Source organism: Monodon monoceros, unplaced genomic scaffold (genome assembly GCF_005190385.1).
Source record: "Monodon monoceros isolate NGI ecotype Baffin Bay Population unplaced genomic scaffold, NGI_Narwhal_1 Super_Scaffold_20, whole genome shotgun sequence".
In the NCBI taxonomy this organism is placed as follows: domain Eukaryota; kingdom Metazoa; phylum Chordata; class Mammalia; order Artiodactyla; family Monodontidae; genus Monodon; species Monodon monoceros.
In genome coordinates, this window is record NW_021703777.1 from 62,308,235 (window position 1) to 62,332,998 (window position 24,764).

Here is a 24,764-nt window from a genome sequence, read left to right on the forward strand (position 1 = left end):
ACATGGCAGGTGTCTGACGAAATTGCAGGTGTTTGACGAAATTGTAAGTACTTGAAAACAACCAAAGTGTATTTAACTTCGTTTCCCAGGAAACTTAAAGCAAACGGGGCTATTCTGCTGTTAAGTTGCCCCACCCAAACGGGCAATCACATAAATCGGCCTAGTAAAAGACCTCCTAGGGCCCTTTAAGCCGTCAGTACCATCTACACTACAGCCAGTCTCTTGGCTTTCACTGCCCAAGTTCCCTCAAGTTCTGCTCGTGGTTGTTTAAAGCCCGTCCTTACAGTTTTTGCCAAGAAGGCCCAGATGCAGCAGGTCTCACGATGTTTCAGTAAACGAGTTTGACCGCAGGGTCAGGAGGTGGATTTGCGGTCCTCTTCGCAGAGGGGCTCGCCGCGGGGAAGCTCCACGCCCAGCGCGGGACAGGGCGCCTCCTGGATCCGGGCTCAGGGCGTGCAACAAGAGGCAAGAACTCGTTTGCAGAAAGAAGTATCCGGGTAGGTGACAGCATTTCTCAACCTTGCCCTCGAGGGCGCCTCCCTGCAGATCGCTACCCCGAGGGTCTCCCTCCCCTTCGCTGAATTTATTTTAAAGTCATGTATTATTCTAAGAACGCATGCGTATGTTACACTTACTTCCACAGCTTAGCCTCATTAGTTTCAATATAAAAATAAAAGTTCACTTTTCCCCACCTCCACGCACCCGTTTCTGTTCCTGCCGCAGCGGAAGGTTTGCGTGTCCTCCCCGGACCCCGCCCCTCGCCCCTCGCCCTTCGCCCTCGCCGCCTCCCGGTAGGGAGCGGAGCCCACGGTGTCCAGGGGAAGGGGAGGCCCAAGGCTCTCCCGCGGCCATGGCCGGGCTTCCGAGCCCCGCCGACTCCTCCCGACCGCGCCCGTCGGGGGCTAGGGGAAGGCTCCTGCGGGCGGCCCGGATCCTGGCGCACGTCTGCGGATTGACCCAGTGCAAGAAAAGGTAACAGCCGCCCAGGGGCCTGTCCGCAGCGGCCAGGTCCGCCTCTCCCGCGAGGGCTTCCCTTGGTGTGCTCATTCCCAAAAGCCGCGGAGCCGAGGCGAGCCAGCCACCTCAGCGAGGCCCGCCCCTTCCTCGAATTCGCGGGCATTCCTTCCCTCTCCTGGGAACCGAGTCTAGTCGCCACTGACCCATCCCACTTTCTTTAGTCAGCTGTGAGTAAGAGATGTCAATTTGGTTTCCAAAACTAGGAGAGAGAACCAGGGGAAGAGTAAATTTTCTATGTATTTGCTTCTGGAGAATGCAAGAACCAGAGAATTAGCCCCTGGGACTTTCAGTGTTGCTCCAAGTATGGGGTGTACCTGTGGGAACTCTGTTGCTTGAGGAAGACTGGTTTCATGATTGGGGTCACGCAGCATAGGTGAGAGAGGGGTTTTGGTTTTGGTTTTGGTTTTCCTATCACACTCTAAATGAAGACCATTTACTGAGGATCTCCCACAGAAGTGAAAAGCAGCTGATGTGGGGCTTCCCTGGTGGCGCAGTGGTTAAGAATCCGCCTGCCAATGCAGGGGACACGGGTTGGAGCCCAGGTCTGGGAAGATCCCATGTGCCGCGGAGCAACCAAGCCCGTGCACCACAACTACTGAGCCTGCTCTCTAGAGACTGTGAGCCACAACTACTGAGCCCATGTGCCACAACTACTGAAGCCCATGTGCCTCGAGCCCATGCTCCGCAACAAGAGAAGCCACTGCAATGAGAAGCCTGCGCACCGCAACGAAGAGTAGCCCCCGCTCACCACAACTAGAGAAAGCCCGCATGCGCCCAGCAGTGAAGACCCAATGCAGCCAAAAATAAATGAATATAGACATAAATTATTTTTAAAAAAGCAGCTGATATTGAGATAGCACCATTCCCACTCTTTAAAGAGAAACAGAAAAGGTTATCCTTGCTTGATTTTGAACTTGGGGAAAATGTCAGATAAAATGGATATGTTTATCTAGGGAGTCACCTAAATGTGAAATCTTTAGATTGCCTTTAATTAAGTAATGTTGGGGCAAAAATCTCTCCTGGGTGTGCAGCTGTGTAGGGCGTTTGGATTATACCTGGGCAGTGAGACGCCCACTGTGGACATCTCTGAAGACACAACAGCAGCAATAACATATTTATTGAGCATGTGCTATGTGTGATTCTAAGCGTATGAAGTAGCTGATGTCGTTAGTCCCATTTTACAGACGAGGAAACGGAAACACTGGGTTTTTCAGGTGGGTAGGTGCCCTCATTCTCCAGCTGCTATGAGTATAGGCTGCCAACAGCTCACAGTTGTACCTTCTCTCAAGAACTGCCCTCGCTGATGGAAGCTGCCTTTCCAGGACATGCACAGGTGGTTACACCCCAAGGCTTTCAGGTGTGGTCTGTAGCTAAAGGATGATTGCTAGGAGGGCTCCTTCCTGCTCCAGGGGGAACTGGTTGGCAGTGTCATTCCTGCTCCACAGTTGCTTGTGGGATCAGGCTGGGGTGGACTGCAGCGGCACCCACATCTTTGCTTTGCTTCTTCCCTTTCCCTGTCTTGCATGCCCCATTTCCTTATAGCTTTCACCTGAGAACCTCAGATCACTAGCACAAGAATCCCCATCTCAGGCTTCTGTGAAACCCAACGTAGGACAGCTACTGTGCTCCACAGGCATACCTCAGGTTTGGTTCCAGACCACTGCAATAAATCAAATATCACAGTGAAGTGATTCACATGATTTTTTTTTGTTTCCCAGTGCATGTAAGAGTTATGTTTACACTACACTGTTGTCTATTAAGTGTGCAATAACATTATATCTAAAAAATATACATATCTTAATTTAAAAGTGCTTTATTGCTAAAAATGCTAACCATCATCTGAGCCTTCAGTAAGTCGTGATCTTTTTGCTGATAGACTTGCTCAATGCAGGGTTGCCACAAGCCTTCAATCTATAAAAGCAAAACAAAATGCAGTGTCTGTGATGCACAATAAAATGAGGTATGCCTGTACTGGATTGTGAAGTTTTCAGAGTTTTATTTTTAATTCCCTAGAGATAATTCTGTGGAAAGACAACCCACTAGTTTCGAACATATTTCAGATGAGTTTTTCCTCTGGTTAATGCAATGAAATACATTAAGGAAGCTATGCTGCTAAAATACTACTTTATTTAAGTAAAGGAAATACTAGAATGGCTTCTATTAGATGCTGTTTGGCCAAGAAAACACTATTTCTACCAGGGATGGAGATAGCCAGAGTAGGTGATAGATAAGTATTTATTCATTAATTTCTTGATTGATGAAACTGATTATGAGAAGGAAACATGTTAATACTGTTTTTAACAGCTTTATGGAGGTATAATTGATATAATGAAGGTGCATATTTTGATAATATATGTGTATACTGATAAACCATCACCACAATCAAAATAGTGAAAATATGCATCACTCCCCAAAGTTTCTTCAGCCCCTTTCTGGCTCCAGGCAACCACTGCTTTTTGTTTTAGTAACATAAGGTTGAAAAAGGTCCTGAGCTTCAGGTGTTCAGTAGTTGGGCATGCCTGAGCACAAGGCATGCAGGGATTTCCATGGGGTAAGAACATGAGTGAAGTTGAAGTAACTGGGGCCAGGCTGCCATCTGCTTATTGGAAAGGAGATGGATACAAAGCTGGACGCTGATGACAGCTTTGACATCCAAGGCACAGATTCCGTAGCATGTGGCAAATTCTTATGAGGTTCAGGCAAACTTTGGGATTGGGACAGCCTGGGGTTTTGTTATAGGTTAAAGGAGGCTCTGTGAGGGAGTGATGCCATCTTTGAAATGCACAACCAAAATAAAAACATACAAACAAAACTCTCCACCCAGACTCAGAACTCCCAGGCTGACACTGGAAAAAGAATCTCCTGGGTGGCAGGGCATGGGAGGCGGGGGGAGTTGGCCAGCTGATTTCTGCCCTTCCAGTTCATTGTCCTCTTGGTTCTCTTATTGGCAGCTCCTGGATACAGGAGACATACTTTCCCATTTTAACCCTTTGGCTCAAGCTTGCTACCTCGTAGTCCAGCTCAGACGTGATTAGAGTGTTCTGAGGCACTACTGAAGGCTCTGGCAGAAGGAGCAGAGAGATAAGAGCCATAGTTTCTAGAGCCATAGGTCTAGAAAATCTGGCATTTAGAACCTAGTTTTCTCATCTTTGCTTTATGGTCCTTTCTCCCATGCCTGGAAATCCCCTTCTTTGACTCCACAAAATTCCAGCCAAACCCAGTTCACAGCTAGCTCCTTCCTCCTCTCACTTCTTTGCTCCTTTCTGGAATTCTTAGAGCACAACAATGGATAGTTGGCTTCATAATCTAGCCCTTGATCTCAGTGGTCTAGATCTCAGTGGTGTAGGTCATTGCTGTCCAATAGAAATATAATAATGTGAGCCACACATGTAACTTTAAATTTCCAGTGGCCACATTTTTAAAAAAAGGGGAGGGGAAAAACAGGTGAAATTATTTTTTAATAATATATTTTCAACTCAGTATTTCCAAAATATGATCATTTCAACAAGTAATCTATATAAAAATTATAATGAGATATTTTACATCCTGTTTTATACTAAGTCTTTGAAGTCCAGTGAATACTTACAGCACATCTCAGTTTGTATGAGCCATGTTTACGTATTGCACAAGTCTAGATATAACATCATGGCCTGGATCCAAAATTAACTAAGTGTTCTGCGGGGAAGAGAGGAAGAATATGAGTTTTCTTTTGGACACACTGAGTTTGGGGTACTGGTAAGCATTCTTGTGGACAGTGACAATAAGCTTTTGGGAATGCAATTCTAGAACAGCAAGACAACATCTTTCAGCTTCATTTGTCAGAGCAACATATACACCTCCACAGTAAGTTCCCAATTTCATCTTGTTTTTTGAATCCATACCTTAGAGTTTTTCCCCGCGTCCTAACTTGCACATTAAGGATGTTCTATGTATGTTCTACTCCAGTCAGTTCATCTCCACGTTAGCTGGTTTTCCTGCACGTTTTCTCTATCAAGTAAGTACTTATCATATACATTTTCTGTATATTTATATCGTCTCTCCTTCAGGTACCTTGAAAAGAGTTGAGCAAAAGGATGGGCACTGTTTTACTTGAACATAAAGAATCATTTGGCTAATGAACTTTTATTCAGCATGAGCAATTATCCTAAATATAACTTGGTTAGTATTTTTTAACTGCATCCTAATTAATAGCTATCTAGTTTTAAGAATAGCAAAACCTGTAATGTCTTAATTTTTTTTCTAATTGTGAAAGTGACAAATGATAATGATATCACTCTGAAGGTTTTAAAAAGAGTGACAATACTCAGTATTTAAAAGATACAAAAAAATAGACACTTTTATCCATTGATGGTGGGAATGTAAATTTCTACAAGGATTTTGGAGGGCAATTTGGCAATATTTATTATAATTCAAAATGTGCATACCTCTGTCTCTGCAACTCCAGTTTTAGAAATTTATGCCATGGGAATAATTGGATAAGTGCACAAATTTGTGTGTGCAGGAATGTTGATTCTATTATTGTATTTTTATTTTAAAAAAGGAAGCAACTTATATTTCAACAGCTATTTATTGGGCACTATAGTAGGTATGGGGCTACAACATTTAATCAGACATAGACGGTCCCTTATGGTTTAGGAAAGAAGACAGTCAGCTAGACATTCATTGAGTGCAGTGTTGAGAGATAGATTGTGGTTGAAATGCATCTGAGGGGAGCTGAACCCAGACTTGGGAGGAAGTGAAAGCTTCTTTTTTAAAAAAATTTATTTTTATTTTTGGCTGTATTTTGGCTCTGTTTTATTTTTATCTTCATTGCTGCATGTGGGCTTTCTCTAGTTGCAGCAAGCGGGAGCTATTCTTCATTGCGGTGAGCAGGCTTCTCATTGCAGTGGCTTCTCTTGTTGCGGAGCATGGGCTCTAGGCGCGTGGGCTTCAGTAGTTGCGGCGTGTGGGCTCCAGTAGTTGCGGCGTGTGGGCTCAGCAGTTGCGGCTCGTGGGCTCTAGAGCACAGGCTCAGTAGTTGTGACACTAAGGCTTAGCTGCTCCACGGCATGTGGGATCTTCCCAGACCAGGGATCAAACCCGTGTCCCCTGCATTGGCATGCGGATTCTTAACCATTGCGCCACCAGGGAAGCCCTCTTATGCTTGTTTTCTGGAAAGACTTTACCAGTTTATAGTTTTGGCCAACTAACGTTAATTTTGTCATTCCTACTAATTTTTTGTTTTTTGGAAGCGCCTTATAATTTATTATTATTTTTAACATCTTTATTGGGGTATAATTGCTTTACAATGGTGTGTTAGTTTCTGCTTTATAACAAAGTGAATCAGTTATACATATACATATGTTCCTATATCTCTTCCCTCTTGCGTCTCCCTCCCTCCCACCCTCCCTATCCCACCCCTCCAGGCGGTCACAAAGCACCGAGCTGATCTCCCTGTGCTATGCAGCTGCTTCCCACTAGCTATCTACCTTATGTTTGGTAGTGTATATATGTCCATGCCTCTCTCTCGCTTTGCTTCTTAAGTGATGTCTAAACTGGGTTCTGAGGGGTAATTGATAAATTATATAATGGAGTACAATGCAGCTATTAAAAGTAACTGTGTACATGTGGAAAGAAGTAAATAGTATGTCACTGAAGAAAAAAAATCAAGCCAAAAAAACAGAATAGTATAATTTTATTTTTATAAAATTATGTTTCTTTAGTGTGTAGATATGTATATATGTGAATATATATTCATATACACACACAGAAACAGAGACACAGAGCTCTAGAATGCATCAAAATATAACTATGGTTGGTAGGATTTCAATAGATTTTCAGTTTTAAATGTAAATAAATTATTTTCATAATCAGAAAAAAATTGAGCTATTTTTTAAAACTTGAAATAAAAGTAATACAGGTTAAGTGTAGGAAATTTGGGTTTTAAAAAGATTAAGAAGAAAATAAAAATGACTAAAAATTCTATACCCAGGGGGACAGATCATCAATTATGACATTCTGGTGTATTTCCCTCCATTCTTTATATGCATGTGAATGTATTAGCTCTTTTCATAATGATATGTGTTTTGTAGGCCAGTTTTAAATTTTAATATATTCAGTATTAAAAGTAATTTGAACTTATATGTATTCTATCTATCACAGAGTTAAAGTTAATTCCCCAAATTACAGTTTATTATGCTTAATAGAGTTAAATTCTTATATATATTTGGTGAATATATTGACATCAAATGAAACAACTCACTTGCCTCTGTTTTCTTTTTTTAATTTGGCACAATTAAATTGTTATATGTTAATCCTATCAGTAATTTCTTCTTGTTGCTGGCATTTGTATGAGTACATTATGGGTAAAAATTCACTTTTCATGAGCACAGATGAATAATATTACTAGATCCCGTTAGAACAGTGCCAGCCAAGATGGAAGTGCGTCACACTGTGCAGTGTAGTTTCCAGCGTAGGCAGGAGATGTAGTGAAGCACAGTTCCTTGATTTAAGGATTATGTGTTGCATCATCTCTGCTATATTGCTTGGGTAGACTGTAGTAGTGTTGTCATTCATTCCATTTTAAAAATAGCTACTACAAACCAGAAGAATTAAGTCAGCATATTCCCTGTGTCATTGACAGGTCATGTTAAACAGCCAGAGGGTTTCTTCCTTATATAGGAAGTCAAAAAATATAAACTGCTTTTATGAGTTAATGGACGTAAAGTACTTGAAACAGTGCCTGATACATAATAAATGCTCGATAAATTGTTATTATTACTATTAATAAGAACAAACAAGCTATCAGAATATGTCTAGGAGTATCTTAGATCTATATTCAGTTTCTCATCATTGCCTATGCGATATGAAGAGTAAATAGATATCAAGATTTGGCTGGAGGTCATGCTTTTTCATGTTGATGCCTAAGACCTGGAATAAAAAGTTAAGGCAAGATGCTGTATTGGGATAAATAAACTTAACTAAACTGAGTTGTGTTTCACCTTAGAGTGTAGCCCTCAGTCAGTAACACTGTTTTGAAACTGAATTCCCTAGATAAAAAGGAAAGTTACTCTTGATACTTTGGTGTAGGTTCATGGAGTCTGTTTGGTGAATGTGATCTCTATTCAACTGAGCTGACATGAGAGTAAGTTACATTCATGGGGTGACTTGTAACAAGCAAACAACTCTCAACTTGCTATAATGGTCCTGTTAGTTAGAATCAAACTTGTCTATCTATAATATGACCAGTGAATTCCATGCTTGGTGCTTTAGTTGTTTTAAGTAAATCTGTTTCTTAAAGTTATTTCAACAAAGTTTTCCTGCAAAGTTAGAAGTCACTATTACATAAATATAACACTCTATGTTACCCAGGCTATAAATGCTTTCCAGATTTTTAGAAGAAGTTGTATCCTTGGGGACAAGTGGGATGCATTTAATGTAAATACACTTTGTTTTACAGAGCAAAGAATTTGGAAAGCTGAAAACATTGTTGTTCATTCAGCCTAAGCAAAGAAGCCAAGAAAATCTCAGAAAGGTAAAGAAATTTAAAAAGTTTTTTTTCTGATAATGATTATTCCAATGTTATTAATAGTGCTTTTCTTCTATAATTTTAAGCGAATACAGGTTAACACTATGAAAACATCATGCCAAATTATTTTTCTTACACTTATACTCTCCTAATCCTTGCCTTAATTTTACGGTTTTATTTATTTATTTATTTTTAAAGAAGATGTTGGGGGTAGGAGTTTATTAATTAATTAATTTATTTTTGTTGTGTTGGATCTTCGTTTCTGTGCGAGGGCTTTCTCTAGTTGTGGCAAGTGGGGGCCACTCTTCATCGCGGTGCGCGGGCCTCTCACTATCGCGGCCTCTCTTGTTGCGGAGCACAGGCTCCAGACGCGCAGGCTCAGTAGCTGTGGCTCACGGGCCTAGTTGCTCCGCGGCATGTGGGATCTTCCCAGACCAGGGCTCGAACCCGTGTCCCCTGCATTAGCAGGCAGATTCTCAACCACTGCGCCACCAGGGAAGCCCAATTTTACGGTTTTAGAAAACAAAATGGGATTAAATAAAGATGGTTGTAATATTTATATTTTCTTTTGGTCTAGTGAAGCAGTCTTTCATTTATTTTGTATATCAATTAAAGAAATACTGATCATTGAGTTCCTACTGTGTGTTATGTTTGAGGTATATGTTTAAGATAAATCATTGATTTTGAATATAAATAAATTTATTTAAGCCTATTAAAATGTTTTCTGTAACTTTAATTTACTAATCTTTGAACAAACTTCAAAGCAATCCATTATGTAGCTGTGAATTTCTGTTCCTAAGATATTAGGTGGACCTTCTCTACTTCTATTAAAATTTTAATATACTTAGGTAAATTGGATTTACATTTGTTGTTTTTTAGCCTCTAAAGGATGTTTTGTAAACCAGCTCTAAAGTAAAAAGAGATATTGATTTTAAACATTTTAAGGTATAAAGCATTTCAGAGTATCCTAAAAAATAAAGTGCTATATTACAAGTATTCATCATCTTTGGCATCAGACGTTTCTAAAAGTCACTGTTTTCTGTGCCTATGACATTGTCTTGAATCCACCTATATCATTTTAGTCCAGGAGATTCCAACACTGGTATCATAGCCATGTAAGTTCTTGTAATAACGAGCTGAAATTCTTGTCTGGTTACAGACAGTCCTCGACTTAGCAGTGAATTTACAATTTGGAAAAAGGAGTATAAACAAACATGATTTAAGTTCAATTTATCTTTCTTACAGAATCTGATTTAAATACAGAATTGTGTTCCTGAAGGTGTAAACATAGATATTTACTCTTTATGAATCATAGGCATTCTATGAGAGATTTTAGTTGGAAAACTTGGACATTCAGATTGCATGGGTGAATAGTAATAACTGGATACAGCTGATTTGCTTTTATTTTGGGCTTCAGTTACCTGGGATTGAGACCCATTTATTTCAAATTACTGTGTTTAGCTGAAGCTAAAAAATTTTTAAACTTTTTATGTTGATAATTTTAGGCTTACAGAAGAATTGCAGAGATAGTACAGATAATTCTGGTATACTCTCTGCCCAGTCTCCCCAGATGTTAACATCTCACGTAGCCATGGAACAATGACCAAAACTAAGAAATTAAGATTGGTTCAACAAATACTGTAAATTAAACTACAGACTATTTAGATTTCCCCAGTGCTTCCACTGTCTTTTTTTCTGTTCCAGGATTCAAGTCAGGAGACCACAGTGCTTTTAGTTTTCATGTGTCCTTACTCTCCTTCAATCTGTGATAGTTCCTCATTTTTTTCCTTGTCTTTCATTACATTGACAGTTTTGAGGTGTACTGGTTAGATGTTTTGTAGAATGTCCTTCAGTTTGGGTTTACTTTTTTTTTTCTCATGATCAGACTGAAGTTATAGATTTTGGGTGCATGACATTAATGTCTTATTACTGGCGATGTTATCCTTGATTAGTTGGCTAAGGTAATATCTGCCAGGATTCTCCATGGAAAGTTACCATTTCCCCTTTCCATATTCTGTCCTTTGGAAGTGAGTTACTAAGTCCAGCCCAGTCCAGGGGAATTAAGGTCCATCTTCTGGATGGAGGAATATTTAAGAAATTGTAGGCATATGTTAAACCTCCACAGTTATTAATATTTTATGGGAGATACTTGGAGGCAATGTGGATAACCTGTTTCTCTCACTAATTTTAGCATTCATCAGTGGATCTTCCCTGCAGCAATTATTACTTTGGTACTCTAGTGGTGATGCTCGGTTTTCCTCATTCTTTTTGCATTTATAATTCTTCTGAAAGGAAGAATTGCCTCTTTTCATTTATTCATTCATTCATTCACTTGTATATTTATATCAGATGGTCTCATAGATATTTATTGCCATATGGATATTTATTTTATTCTTTGGGTTATAATTCTTTATTATCATCGTTTATTATATTGCTTAAATTATTCCACCTCTGGGTATCAGGACCTCTTAAGGGTGGCTCATGTGTCCATTTGACAGACCCATGTCTTTTATTTATTTTATTTTTATTTCATTTATAATAATAATTATTATCACCAACTTACTTTCTGGCACTGTAAGATTCTCCAGGCTTATCTTGTATTTTCTGTGCCCTGGCCTAAGAACCAGCCATTCTTTAAGAAGTATAGTTCCTTTTATTGGAGAATGGTATTTAGAAACCAAAACCTGTCCACTAGTTGTTCTTGTTACAACTGGAGAGTCATTACTTCTAGGCCCTCTTAGTGCATAGAGCTGGCAAGTGTTTGTAGTATATTAACCCATTTATCTATATTCATTTCTGTATATATCCATCTGTATATATATTAAAATAAACATTAGTTCAAATGGATGTCTCTAACTTCAGCCTGTTACCATAGGATTTATTCTAGCATTCCTCCTTTGCTCGTTTGAAACGTGTTTCTCCCACAGATACAGACCTGACTGTCATTATCTGTTGTACAGTACCATTTGTTGGAGAGACTGTCCTCTCCCCATTGTGCATTCTTGGCACCCTTGTTGAAGATCAGTTGACCGTACATGTGTGGATTCATTTCTGGGCTCTCTATTTTGTTCAATTGATCTATATCTGTCTTTATGCCAGTACCATACTGTTTTAATTACTGTAACTTTGTAATATATTTTGAAATCAAGAAGTGTGATATTTCCAGCTTTGTTCTTCCTTCTCAAGATCGTTTTGGCAATTCGCTGTCCTTTGTGGTTCCATATGAATTTTAGAATGTTTTTTCTATTTCTGAAAAAAAAAGCTGTTGGAAGTTGATAGGGATTGATTGAATCTGTAGATTGTGTAGTATGGACATTTAACCAATATTAAGTCTTCCAGTCCATGAACATGAGATGTCTTTCCATTTGTTTGTGTCTTCTTTAATTCCTTTCATCAATGTTTTATAGTTTTTAGTGTACAGATCTTTTACCTCCCTAGTTAACTTTATTCCTAAATATTTTCTTTTTGATGCTATTGTGAAGGGGACATCCATTGTGACAGTGATCTTATCAATTATTTCATTGATATGACAGAAGCTCAGGCAACAAAAGCAAAAATAGACAAGTGGGACTTGGAACTTCCCCGGCAGCCCAGTGGTTAGGACTCCGCGCTTCCATTGCAGGGGGCACGGGTTATCCCTGATTGGGGAACTAAGAGCCACATGTGGTGCAGTGCGGCCAAAAAAAAAAAAAAACATAAACAAGTGGGACTACATCTAACTAAGAGTCTTCTGCACATCAAAGGAAATAATCAACAAAATAGAAAGGCAACCAATGGAATGAGAGATAATATTTGCAAACCATTTATCTGATAAGGGCTTAATATCCAAAATATGTAAGAAACTGCAACAGCACAATAGCAAAAAAACAAATAACCAGATTAAAAAATGGGCAAAGGAACTCAATAGACATTTCTCCAAAGAAGACATACAAAAAACCAACAGGCAAATGAAAAGATGCTTAAGGTCAGGAAAATGCAAATTAAACCACAATAAGCTATCACCTCACACCTGTTAGGATGGCTATTATCAAAAATTCAAAAGACAACAAGTGTTGGCAAGGATGTGGAAAAATTAGAATCCTTGTATACTGTTGGTGGGAATGTAAAATGGTGTAACCACTGTAGAAAACAGTATGGAGGTTCCTCAAAAAATTAAAAATAGAACTACTCTATGATCAAACAGTCTCACTTCTGATATTTTTCCAAAAGAATTAAAATCAAGACCTCAAAGAGATATCAACACTCCTGGGTTCATTGTAGCATTATTTACAATAGCCAAGATGTGGAAATAATCTAAATGCCCATCGACAAATGAGTGGATAAATAAGTTGTAGTGTATCTGTCTAGTGGAAAGTTATTTAGCCTTCAAAAGGAATGACAGTTCTGATACACATAATCGTATGGATGACCTTGAGGACATTATGTTAAGTGAAATAAGCCAGTCACAGAATGACAAATACTACATGATTCCACTGACATGAGGTATCTAGAGTAGTCAAACTCAGAAGCAGAGAGTACAACAGTGCTTGCCAGGGGCTGGGGTGAGGGCTTATGGAGAGTCATTACTTAATAGTTACAGAGTTTCTCTATGGGGTGATGGAAAAGATTTGGAAACAGTGGTGATGGTTGCACAACAGCGTGAATGTAATTAATGCCATTGAAATGCACACTTAAAAATGGTTAAAATGTCATAAAAAATTTAAAAGATATGGTCATAACATGTAGAAGTTGATACTTAAGGTTTTAAGCACCCTAAAATTTCAAAATTTTTAATCAAATTGCCTTTGCAGAAAACTTACCTAGCAGGTCAGAAAATGAGGCCTTTTAGTTAGTCAAGTGTTTTTTTAAATACTAAATTAAGTCTGTACATCATAAACACCAAATTTCAAAAAATTAAAATAAAATATTAACACAAAACTATACCCATTTAGGAATTAAATGGAATTTTAATTATTTAGTAATGAAAAGGGAAATTTAAGGATCATCCTTATAAATATCCTTCAACAGGTGAATGGATAAACAAACTGATATAGCCATACAATGAAATACAACTGAACAATAAAAAGGAACAAACTGTTGATTCATACAAGACACGGATGATCTTAAATGCATTTTGCTAAGCCAGACACAAAAAGTAATGCATTGTCTGATTCTATTTATATGATACTGTGGATGGTAAAACTGTAGGGAGAGAAAACAATTAGTGGTTGCCAGGAATTAGGTGTCAAGGAAGGGGTTACCTAAGAGTGGAATTGCTGGGTCGTATGATAATTCTGTAGCTTTTTGAGTAATTGCCATATTGTTTTCCACAGTAGCTGCACCAATTGCATTCCCACCAACAATGCCCAAGGGTTCCAATTTCTCCACATCCTCATCAATACTTGTTATTTTCTACTATTACTACTGCTATTATTATTACTGCTGTGCTAGTAGGTGTGAAGTGGTATCTCATTCTGTGTTTGATCTGCATTTCCCAAGGTGGTTAAGCATCTTTTCATGTATCATTTCATGGCCGTTTGTATATCTTCTTTGGAGAAACACCTATTCAAGTCCACTGCCCATTTTAAAATTGGCCTGTTTGTCTTTTAGTTACCGAGTTGGGAGTTCTTTATATATTCTGGGTATTAAATCCTTGTCAAATATGTGACTTGCAAATATTTTCTCCCATTCTATATGTTGGTTTTCTTTTCATTTTCTTTGATAATGTCCTTTGATGCAAAAAGTTTTAAGTTTGGATGAAGTCCAGTTTATTTTTTCTATTGCTGCTTGTGTGTTATATCTAAGAATCTATTACCAAATCCAAGGTCATGAAGGTTTACCCCTATATTTTCTGGTTTAATATTTTTGGATCTTATATTTACATCATTGATCCACTTTTTGAGTTAATCTTTGTATATGGTGTGAGGTAGGGGTTATGAACATATCTTTGTTTTCAGACCTTTTAGAAATGCAAACATTTTAAAGATTTAGTAGCCACCTCACAGTTCTTTCTCAGTGATAGCAGGCAGATGCAATATTAATGCGTATTAAAACCTAATACTTTGGAAAAGGAAAAAAAGGCATGCTTGAACTTTTTACCTCAAAGTCTTCCAGTAAAGGATTCCTGGACACCATCAGATTTTACTTTTCTGGTCCTTGGTTTGTCCTAACTGTTTTGCTGGGCAAGCTAGGTTCTGAAGGATTCCTTACCAACTTCTTCACAGAGGTTGAGGGCCTAACACCATGGAGCTTCATGAGTACTGGGGAAGACCATCTCCTCAGTGTCTCAGTGTCTCCTTCCCTTCCATAGGAAAAGTTTTGCTCTGTTAGGATCATACCAAATTCTCATGAATCCAGATATGGAAGATTTTAATTACCAATGTCTATCACATAAAAAATGGCTGGACCTTGGGAAACACATAAAATCTACTCTTGTTTTGGTTATCAGAAACGTTGAAGGGATCTGAGCTAATTGCAGAGCATCATAATCTTTTTCCTTTAGCTCTTTTCTACGCTATTATTTATTTATTTTCTTTCTTCTTCTTTTTGTAAAAGCTTCAACTATGTCTAAAGAAGAATAGGTCATTACACAGTTTGCCAAATGAAGTACAGCTTCAACTTTGCCAGACCACAATCTATCAAGAGTAAGTGACACGAAAATATTCCATTTGGGTCTTGGCAATCCCCTAAGATAAGCAGTGGCAGATGGTGAATAGAGTTTAACAAAACTTTGAAGACAAAAGACATGTTACAAATTGAATATTGATCAAAAGAAATGTGTAATAATTTGGGGTTTGTGCTTTGAACTCTGTAATGTAATGATGAATTTTTCAACCAACCTGAAGGAAACTAGAATTGAAAATAGGATGAAGATCAAAACTTATAAGCAAAATTCCAAAACAATAAAAAAAATGACTGGACTACTATAACAGTCTACTTATTTGTCTAGAAAGAGGAAAAACATGCCAAATATATTAGATAAGGTACCCTGAATTTTATGATAAAGTTGAAGTTGACATTTGCAATCTGGGTTACCCAAAATCTTTTGAAAAAGCGCTACATTTTTATATTTCCCCATAATGTAAACCCTGCCATCTCAGTATAGAATATTAACCAAACCAAAACAAAAATCTGCCTTTTCCAGCCCCTCCTCACTTTCTTTTAGTGTATCAGTACAAGGTTTAGATTCTGACAGATATATCTTCATGACATTTGGTTTGCAATTAATATATGGGGCAGGGAAGGGTAGGACATGGGACATCCGTTTTGCTGGTGCAGGAACTGGCAAAACCCACAGGATTCCTTGTTTAGATGTGGTAGCCCCAGTTTCCTGACTGTGGTGGAGACAAAGTGGTTCTGGGATCTGCCCAGCATTTTCATCAAAGTTATTCCTGTAAGTTTGGCTTAGAAACTATTTCACTAACCTTTCCAAAGATTCTATAAGCTATCTAGTACCTGTAGTAAATCCTTTCTTTCTTTAAACCGATCAGAGTGGATTCTTTTGTCTGGAACCCAGAACCCTGCTTAATACAAGATCCATTGTGTATGTGAGTCTTTCTTGGAAAAAGTTAAATAATGTAGTATTAACATGAAGTCTCATTTTTAAAATCATGGATATCTAGAAATTTTAATGGGGAGTTACTTTTATTAAGCACCAGGTCATTCAGTGAAGAGTGATATTAATATTTATTCAAATTTACCCTTTTAAATGGAGAATAAAACCAAAATGAATCAGTGTATCTATAAATAATAATATTCATAGGTTTTTCTTAGAGTTCAATATACAATATACATGTATAGCCATATGTATATTAATGAGGACATTTTAGTTTTTGATTGTGAGGGTATTAAGTCTTCCTTTTTCTGTTCCTAACAGAAGTACTCTGATTTCTATATTTGTCAGGCTGGAACAGTTGTAGCTATATACTAAACAAGAAAACAATGCTTGAGGAAGATGATGATTTGAATCAAATTGTAAATACTCACAAGTGTGTCAGATGCTCCGGAAGTATAAAATTAAATGTTAAACATGAGAAACCTATTTAGTATTGTCATTCCTTCACATCGCTCATGTAGGCTGTTGAAGAATCATTCCAGAGTTACAATATAATACAAAAGTAGAGTACAGGCCCATCTGAATATTTTATGGTTTACTGTATGTGTGGCGTTCTTAAATTTTAATGCTGCAGGAGAAATGGGTAGCCCTGGAATCCTTGTGTCAACGAGATATAGAGGAAACTGGTGATCCAATTAGTATAATGGGCATCTGGCAGCCAAATGATGCACTTCAAAACCTGGCTGGGAATGACTGGCTCTCATCTGCACTTGCACAGTATAACAGAGAGAAAACAGAATGTGGAATCCTCCTGCTCTTTCTGTGATGCTTTAAATCCAATTGAGTGTTGAATTCCAGACTTTATTCATTAAAGTGCTTGTCCTAAATTTATTAGTTTTCAATTCCCCACACCTTCTCCTTCCTTTCCCATCACATACTTATTACTGGCCTCATTCTCATGATTCCTCGGTGCTCCTATTGACTGTTCTCCTATTCTTGGTTCATAGAAACTAATCATTATCTTGAGGATATTTCTGGGATGTGGCAGTTACTTCAGGAATTTTTGATATTTTGTTCAAGTCTACAGAGTTTGAGTAGTGGTTTTTAAAAATTGCTATTAACATAATCGAAAGTCAGTAGTCTTCACATTGTAATCTCGTGAATCCTTTTCTCAAAGGCAGTGAAAATAGCATTGTAAAACTTCTCCTTGTATTTTTTTCCTTTTGGAACTAGAATCATAATTCTTTAGGTAACCGTCTAGCTTTATTTTAAAATTCCATTCATTTGTATTATTATGCCCTGTATGTTGAGATACAGTCTGCTTGGAGCTTCTTGTGTGCCTAAACTTCTTACTGAATGTGCTAAAATCCCAAGGCTTTGACTGTTCTTTTACCTGGGCCATTTCTCGGATTGTTTATGCAGCTGGCAGTCCTGAGAAAAGTAATGCATTGCTGTTCTTCGTGGCACCTGGTTGCCTTCCAGACAAACCAGCTTGCTTACTGCCTGTTATAAAAGCAGCGGATACCCTATGCACAGGATCCTCCCCTGTGATTCACCCCACTGCATATGCGGGCTCCACTGGGCCCCCCACATTGCCTTGAGGGATTTGGGGACTGGTGCAACAATACTGATACTCTTGTTACTCCTTTTGCTGCAACTAGTAAAGTCCTTTGTCTCTGACTCAAGAGCCCCATGCCTTCTGTCAGCATCTATGGAACTGTGACAGGCTTACTTATCAGCTTGTATGGTTGTTTTGTTGGGAGTTTTCCTGCTTCTAACTCTCCTTCACAACATCAAACTTATTGAAGTAGGGCAGAATCCCAATACTTTATAAAATATCTTCCTTTTGAATAATTAAAATCATTGCTATATATTCCATGTTTGTATGTCTATTAAAGTTTACCATGTATTATTACTAGAGGTAGGTTGTTTCTAGAAATTAAGGGTGGACAAACTGCTATTTCTGGCTAAAGACCTATAAATAGGGGAAATAGCAGATTTGCAAAACTGATCTTGAATATAGTACTTAAAAAAAGTCTTGATAAAAGGAACGCCAATCAACACCAAATTTATGTCTCCCAGAAAGTGAAAAATCTGGCCTTACGTCATGAATTCAGCAGTAGTAGTTTTAAAAAATACCTATATTTTGTGAAGTAGCAGGGCTCATCTAATGAATTAATTTGTAGGGAGACCTTCTGTTCTGTGGTTGTGTGACACCCCTATTTTGCCTATTCATAAATCTACTCAGTATATATTCATTGAGTGTCTATGTTCTGAGCCAAGCACCATTCTAGGCTCTGATGCTATAGCTGTGGACAAGTTGGCTAGGGTCCCTGCTTCAAGGTCTTTACCAGAAGAGGATGAAAATTGCTTCTTAATAAAAAGTAAAATTCTTTACAGATGAAGTTGACAGGATTTTGTTAGCCAATAATGACTTCAGACTTACCATTTTACAGAAGAGATGTTTTTAATATTCTTTCTACTCAGATTTGAAGCTGAAAGTATGATTCTAAGACAAGGACACATACCCTTAGAACACTACTTGGTTCTTGCTGGACATTTAAAGGTCATGTCAAGTAATACAAGCACAAACAAAAATACCAACTCTGAAATTTTAAGTGAGTTTGAAGAAGGTGACTTCATAGGGGTAACTACTATCTTAATTTCTCAGTCTCTCATCATCATTTTTTAGATTAAAATGTAAAATAATTATATGTGTCATTGCATTAAAATAATTAACATAGTATGCTATAGTATTGTCCTTGAGTATTAAATTATTTCAGTAATTGAAGTGCTCAGAAAAAACATGTTTCTTTAACATTGTAGAGCCAATATATAGCCTGTTATATAGTTTATCAACGTACAGGACACACAGGAAGATTCACGAATGATTGCTATATGAATGACTGACAAGTTAAATGAATGAGTTACAAACCATGTAGCTTGGGAGGCAGGGTGGTATTAAAAAATAGAGAAATTATACCAAAACATTTATTGATTCAAGGAGCTCTTTTTGATTCTTAAAAGAAATTTATGCTTCCAAAAGATTTTATGCAAAAGGGATAAGATTTAGGCTAAGAAAAGATGCTTGTATGTAATGGTAAAACTTGCTTCATTTCTATATTTGGCCAAGGGCAGATTGGATTTAGAGATCCTTGAATCCAAAAGTCCCTAAGTGTAGAGATCTTGGGAGGTGAGAGCAGTTGCTGGGATTGAGGTCAGATACCACATTGGAAACAATGCTAAAGAGTCTGGACTTAATTCTACAGGCACTGGAGCTCACTGAGGGTTTTTAATTAGGGAGGGAGATGGATCACATTAACATTTAGATAGATGACTGGTGAGATGATGTGGGGCTGTATTATCAGAGAAGGGACAGCATGGAATTGGAGAACAGTTGGGAGATCAGTGAGCAGACCCTGGACCAGGGCACTGATCGTGGGAATACTAATTAGGAGATGAATTCAAGATATTTTATTGGTAACAAATTCAATGAGAAGGGCAGAGAAGAAATAAATCAAACCTGATTTTTCCATGGCATTCCCACTGTTAAATTAATTATGAATCGTCATCGGTGAGTAAAAAATTTCTTGATAGGTTGAGCAGTGGTTAAGGGTTGGCCAGCCTGGGCCTGAATGGACCTTCTAGTGCTGGAGGCTCTTTGGAGGCACTCTTAGAACCTGATGATCCTCCGTGGACTCCAAGATCTTCCCCAGGATCAGCGACTGGTAGTGTTAGATGGAGCCTCACAAGTCAGCCACACAGAGCCTTTCACTTTACACCTTAGTGAATGGAGAACCAGGGTGGTTCACTGAATTGCTCACGTTGACACAAGTAGTGGCAGAAATGGGGGCAGAATCCTGAATTCAGTGCTCTGTTCACTCTGCCGTGCTGCCCCAACTGTGTGCAGATTAAATAGAGCCATTGGTTTTTCAACTGAAGAGAGGAAACCTGGAGATCATCTGTACTGGTGTTTCTCAGCCAAAATCTGTACTAGTCAGCATTTTCCAGAGAAACAGAACCAATAGGATATATTATATAGATATGTATAAGAGGAGATTTATTATAGGAATTGGCTTATACTTTCATGGAGGCCGAGAAGTCCTATAATCTGCCGTCCACAAACTGGAGGACTAGGAAAGCCAATGGTGGAATATGGTCCGAGTCCAGAGGCCTGAGAACCAGGGGGACCAATGGTGTAAGTCCCAACTGGATTCCAAAGGCCTGAGAATCAAAGGGCCAGTGGTATGAGGCCCAGTCCAAGTCTGAAGGCCTGGGAACTAGGAATGCCAATGTCCAAGGCAGGAGAAGATGGATATTCCAGCTCAAGCAAAGAGATTTAAAATTCTTGCCACTCTCCTTTCTCTAGGATAATCCCACCTTGATTCTTTACTGCTAAATCTTTTCAATATTATAATCATTAAAGTGTTACAGTTTTTGTATACAGTTACACTAACATCATCCCCCCTAACTGAGCATCATGGATGCAGGTCAGCATCTCCACCCCAAGTTTGCTGTCTTCAGAACAAAGCACCCTCTTTTCTTAGTAATAAAGTGTTGAGTGGAGCTAGGATATAGCCTTGTGCATGTTTGTAGATCATGCTGCTGTTTTAGCACATAAATATTCCAAACTAAGAACTCATTCAGCCGGGCTTCTGTTTTTATAATGTAGTTTGGGGGCTACAAATTAATCCTGCTGGGGCTGATAGACCATGTGAAAGTCCAGGCCAGTCGTTATTTATTAATCCTATAAGCTCAAGTTTTATTTAAAAAATCATTTGCTTACAATGATGCATACTTATAATTTCACACGTTCCCAGAGTTTCATTGTAAGAATGTCAGAAATTATTCTACAAGATATGCATTTGTTTTTATTTTTCAGGAAATTTGCCTGTTAACGAATGCAAATTGACCTACTTCAATTTTATGTAGAACAGGTGTAAAACTTCTAGTAATAAGTAAAGAAGTATTTGATGATATTCATAAAAAATAATTGGTTTCTTTTTAGTTTTTTTGTTTAACATCTTTATTGGAGTATAATTGCTTTACAATGTGTGTTAGTCTCTGCTTTATAACAAAGTGAATCAGCTATACATATACATATATCCCTATATCTCCTCCCTCTTGCGTCTCCCTCCCACCCTCCCTAGCTCACCCCTCTAGGTGGTCACAGAGCACCGAGCTGATCTCCTTGTGCTATGTGGCTGCTTCCCACTAGCTATCTATTTTACATTTGGTAGTGTATATAAGTCCATGCCACTCTCTCACTTCGTCCCAGTTTACCCTTCCCCCTCCCCGCGTCCTCAAGTCCATTCTCTACGTCTGCGTCTTTATTCCTGTCCTGCCCCTAGGTTCTTCATAACCTATTTTTTTTTTTTTGGTTCCATATATGTGTGTTACCATACGGTATTTGTTTTTCTCTTTCTGACTTACTTCACTCTGTATGACAGACCCTAGGTCCATCCACCTCACTACAAATAACTCAATTTCGTTTCTTTTTATGGCTGAGTAATATTCCATTGTATATATGTGCCACATATTCTTTATCCATTCATCTGTCAGTGGACACTTAGGTTGCTTCCATGTCCTGGCTATCGTAAATAGAGCTGCAATGAACATTGTGGTACATGACTCTTTTTGAATTATGGTTTTCTCAGGGTATATGCCCAGTAGTGGGATTGCTGGGTCGTATGGTAGCTCTATTTGTAGTTTTTTAAGGAACCTCCATACTGTTCTCCATAGTGGCTGTATCAATCTACATTCCCACCAACAGTGCAAGAGGGTTCCCTTTTCTCCACACCCTCTCCAGCATTTACTGTTTGTAGATATTTTGATGATGGCAAAATGATTAATATTTTAAGGAAACTTTCTTGGGAAGCCTAGATAAATTTCAAAGCCAAAAATATTTACATTGAGAATGAATACTAAGGCAAATTAAGTGTCTATATTTTTGAAAAATGTTAGATCTTAATGCTTTGTGCTGATGGGTCAGTGGATTTAATTAGATAACAAACCATCACAGATGTAGAGGAGGCAAAATTTTCTCTCTATCCTCTTAGGGTTTTTCAGCTAGGCCTGAAAATTAAACTAACATAAAACAGATTAACGGAAAAGCATACAAATTTCCATAAGGTTTACATGACACAGGAGCCCTCATAATGACATGAAAACCCAAAGAAGTGACGAAATCTAAATACTTTATACAAGGCTGAACAAAGAGAGGCAATTGTGGGAAAGTAACTAAAATACATGGGGAGGCTGAATGAAGATAAGAATTATTTTAACAAGTTCTGTTTGTGCAGAATTCTCTTGGCTTTGACTGCCCATGGAAGAATGTTTCTTTTCTCTTGGTACAAGGAGGGCATCTTTCACATGGGAATTTTTAATATTCTATTTTCAGGAAGAAAAGGGAGATTAGAATGCCCTTCTTAACATGTTGATTTTTAAGTGTCTTTAGCTCTAAATAATTCTTATGCCAAACTGGTGTATTTTGGGGTGGTATATTCTGTCACCTATCACAGACCATAAAGGTTTTTCAGGGATTAAAATAGATAATGCACATAAAATAATAGATCGGTGCCTGGCAGAACAACACTCAGTGAGTGGTGGTTGTTACTTTTGTTGTTACTAATTATAATAACAACAATCATGTGCTATTGATAGATACATGCCCTTCAAATTAACTTTAAAACAGTGTGCTTATAACTGCTGCATTGTTAATGAAGATGGTTGGCTGGTTCATTGCTAGGTTTATACTTTGAACTTAAAGTGCTTATTCACAGGGATGTGCTGTGATGCTGCTGAAATTCTTGCTGAGGCAGGAGTTGTGTGTGATTCTCTTGGTTGGCAGTTGAAGTGCATTTTGTTATACAAGCCTGTGTCAAGCGCAAAGCAGAGTTTTTCATTTTCATTATTTTTGGAAAGTGATTTACAAGTGTTTAACAGTTCTTAGAGCAGGCTCAGGGGTGTACTATCATTCCCGTATTATTTAAAAAATATTTCTCAGATAAATCTCATGAGACATTGCATTAGTTTCAGGGTGTTGGTAATCCAACAGCAGCTGCTGTAAGTTGTGTGTGTTTTTTTTATTATTATTCATTACTCAAGACAAATGGCTTTCCGAAACTATTTAAGCCATGTGTTCCTAATCTGCCTTTAAATCTTGATGTGCCAGGTACTGGAGCGATTGCTTAGTTGATCCCTTGGGAAGCCTGAAGTGAAAGCATTGATTAGGCTTTTCTGGGCTGAGAGCCCTTTTCAGCTCTTTAGCTGGCGGGAAAGTCTTCATTTCTTCATTAAAGAAGCTAGTGGCAGGAGAATCTTGCCTAGAGCCATTTATTACTTTTAGCATGGTCACAAGCGCTGGCTACTATCTACTGACAAGTTCTGTTGGTAAGCCATCTGGAAGCAAAGGAATGCTCTTGAATCTGTGTTTGTTTAGAACGTTTTAAATGGATATCTTTGTCAATACTTAGCAGATAAAGCTCATGAGATTTTCTGTATATTTGCTAGGATAAATCATTCTGTGATACACTCCTCGAACTCAGAGTGGAATGTACTATAATCTGATTTGAAAATGTCATAGGAAATTTCGTGAACATTTTACTATTGATAAATATCAATTTAATAGACACATGCTGTGTACTTCTTTACTGAACCCGTGCTGTGGGAACTTGATGGACTGTAACAATTATGGCCATAGTAAGTGCCGGTACTCAAATGTCCTATGAAAAAAAGCATCAGAAATACAATGATGTGCAGGATGTGGTTTTCTTTTTAAATATTATATTTGATTTATTATTTATGGACTAAAAAAGGAAGGTGAGCTCCATTAACCCAGTGACCTTTATTTTTTCCCATACAGGATAATTGCATTATAATGGAAATATAGGAACAGTAGGTATTGTAAATACAACTCCTTGTACAAGTGGGGCTGCTCACTTTAGCCTCTGAAAGCATCCAGTGGGTTTCAACATAAATTTATAAGCAACTCAAATTCTTTACTACACAAAATAGAAAAATGATGTCAATGTGTTAGCATCAGGAAAATCTAATAATGTTCCTGGAGTTAATCTTATATTTTATTTAAGTGTATTATCTTCTCTTTAAAGTAATGGTCATCAGTTTCATTCAAGACTGAAATTACAGCCTTCAATGTCACTGTGGCGTATCTCAAAGATTGCAGTCATGTGCTCTTATTTGGGAGTGCTATGCACATCTTGTGTGAAAACCACAAATATAGGGCTCCTATTCTGACCACTCCTCACAGACTTTCTGTATTTTTTGATCTGATCACATCTTCTGAATCTTAAGAGACTTAATTTTGAGAACTTCCTGGAATCCAGCCAGGAGAAGGATGGAGTCTCAGTTCTGCTTTTGGGTCCTTGGTGTTCTGGGGTCACAGAGAGATGCCCAGGGGAGGCTGTCAGTGGTTCTTAAATGCTAGTTCATGCATCATTGATATTCTCTGATATTTCTTCACCTGCCAGAGAGCAAATGAGAAAGATATGGGCAAGGTATGCTTTTCAGAAAGCTGAATTTATTCAAAATTTAAATACAAGGTCCTGTTTTAGATTTTCTTTCTTTCTTTCCTTCTTCTTTCTTTTTCTCTTTCTTTCCTTTTCTTTCTCTTCCTTCCTTCCTTTCTTCCGTCCTTCCTTCCTTCCTTCCTTCCTTTCTTTCTTTCTTTCCTTTCTCTCTCTTTCT

General features: G+C 38.1%; 1 long non-coding RNA gene across 1 annotated transcript in view; it reads left to right on the forward strand.

Annotated features, from left to right (window-relative positions):
- Nucleotides 1-750: 750 nt before the first annotated feature.
- Nucleotides 751-24,764, forward strand: part of LOC114902237 — a 68,936-nt gene continuing 44,922 nt past the window's right edge. The window contains exons 1-2 of the long non-coding RNA XR_003795424.1: nucleotides 751-972; nucleotides 8,456-8,530. This is a non-coding gene — a long non-coding RNA (uncharacterized LOC114902237). The remainder of the gene's footprint in view (nucleotides 973-8,455; nucleotides 8,531-24,764) is intronic.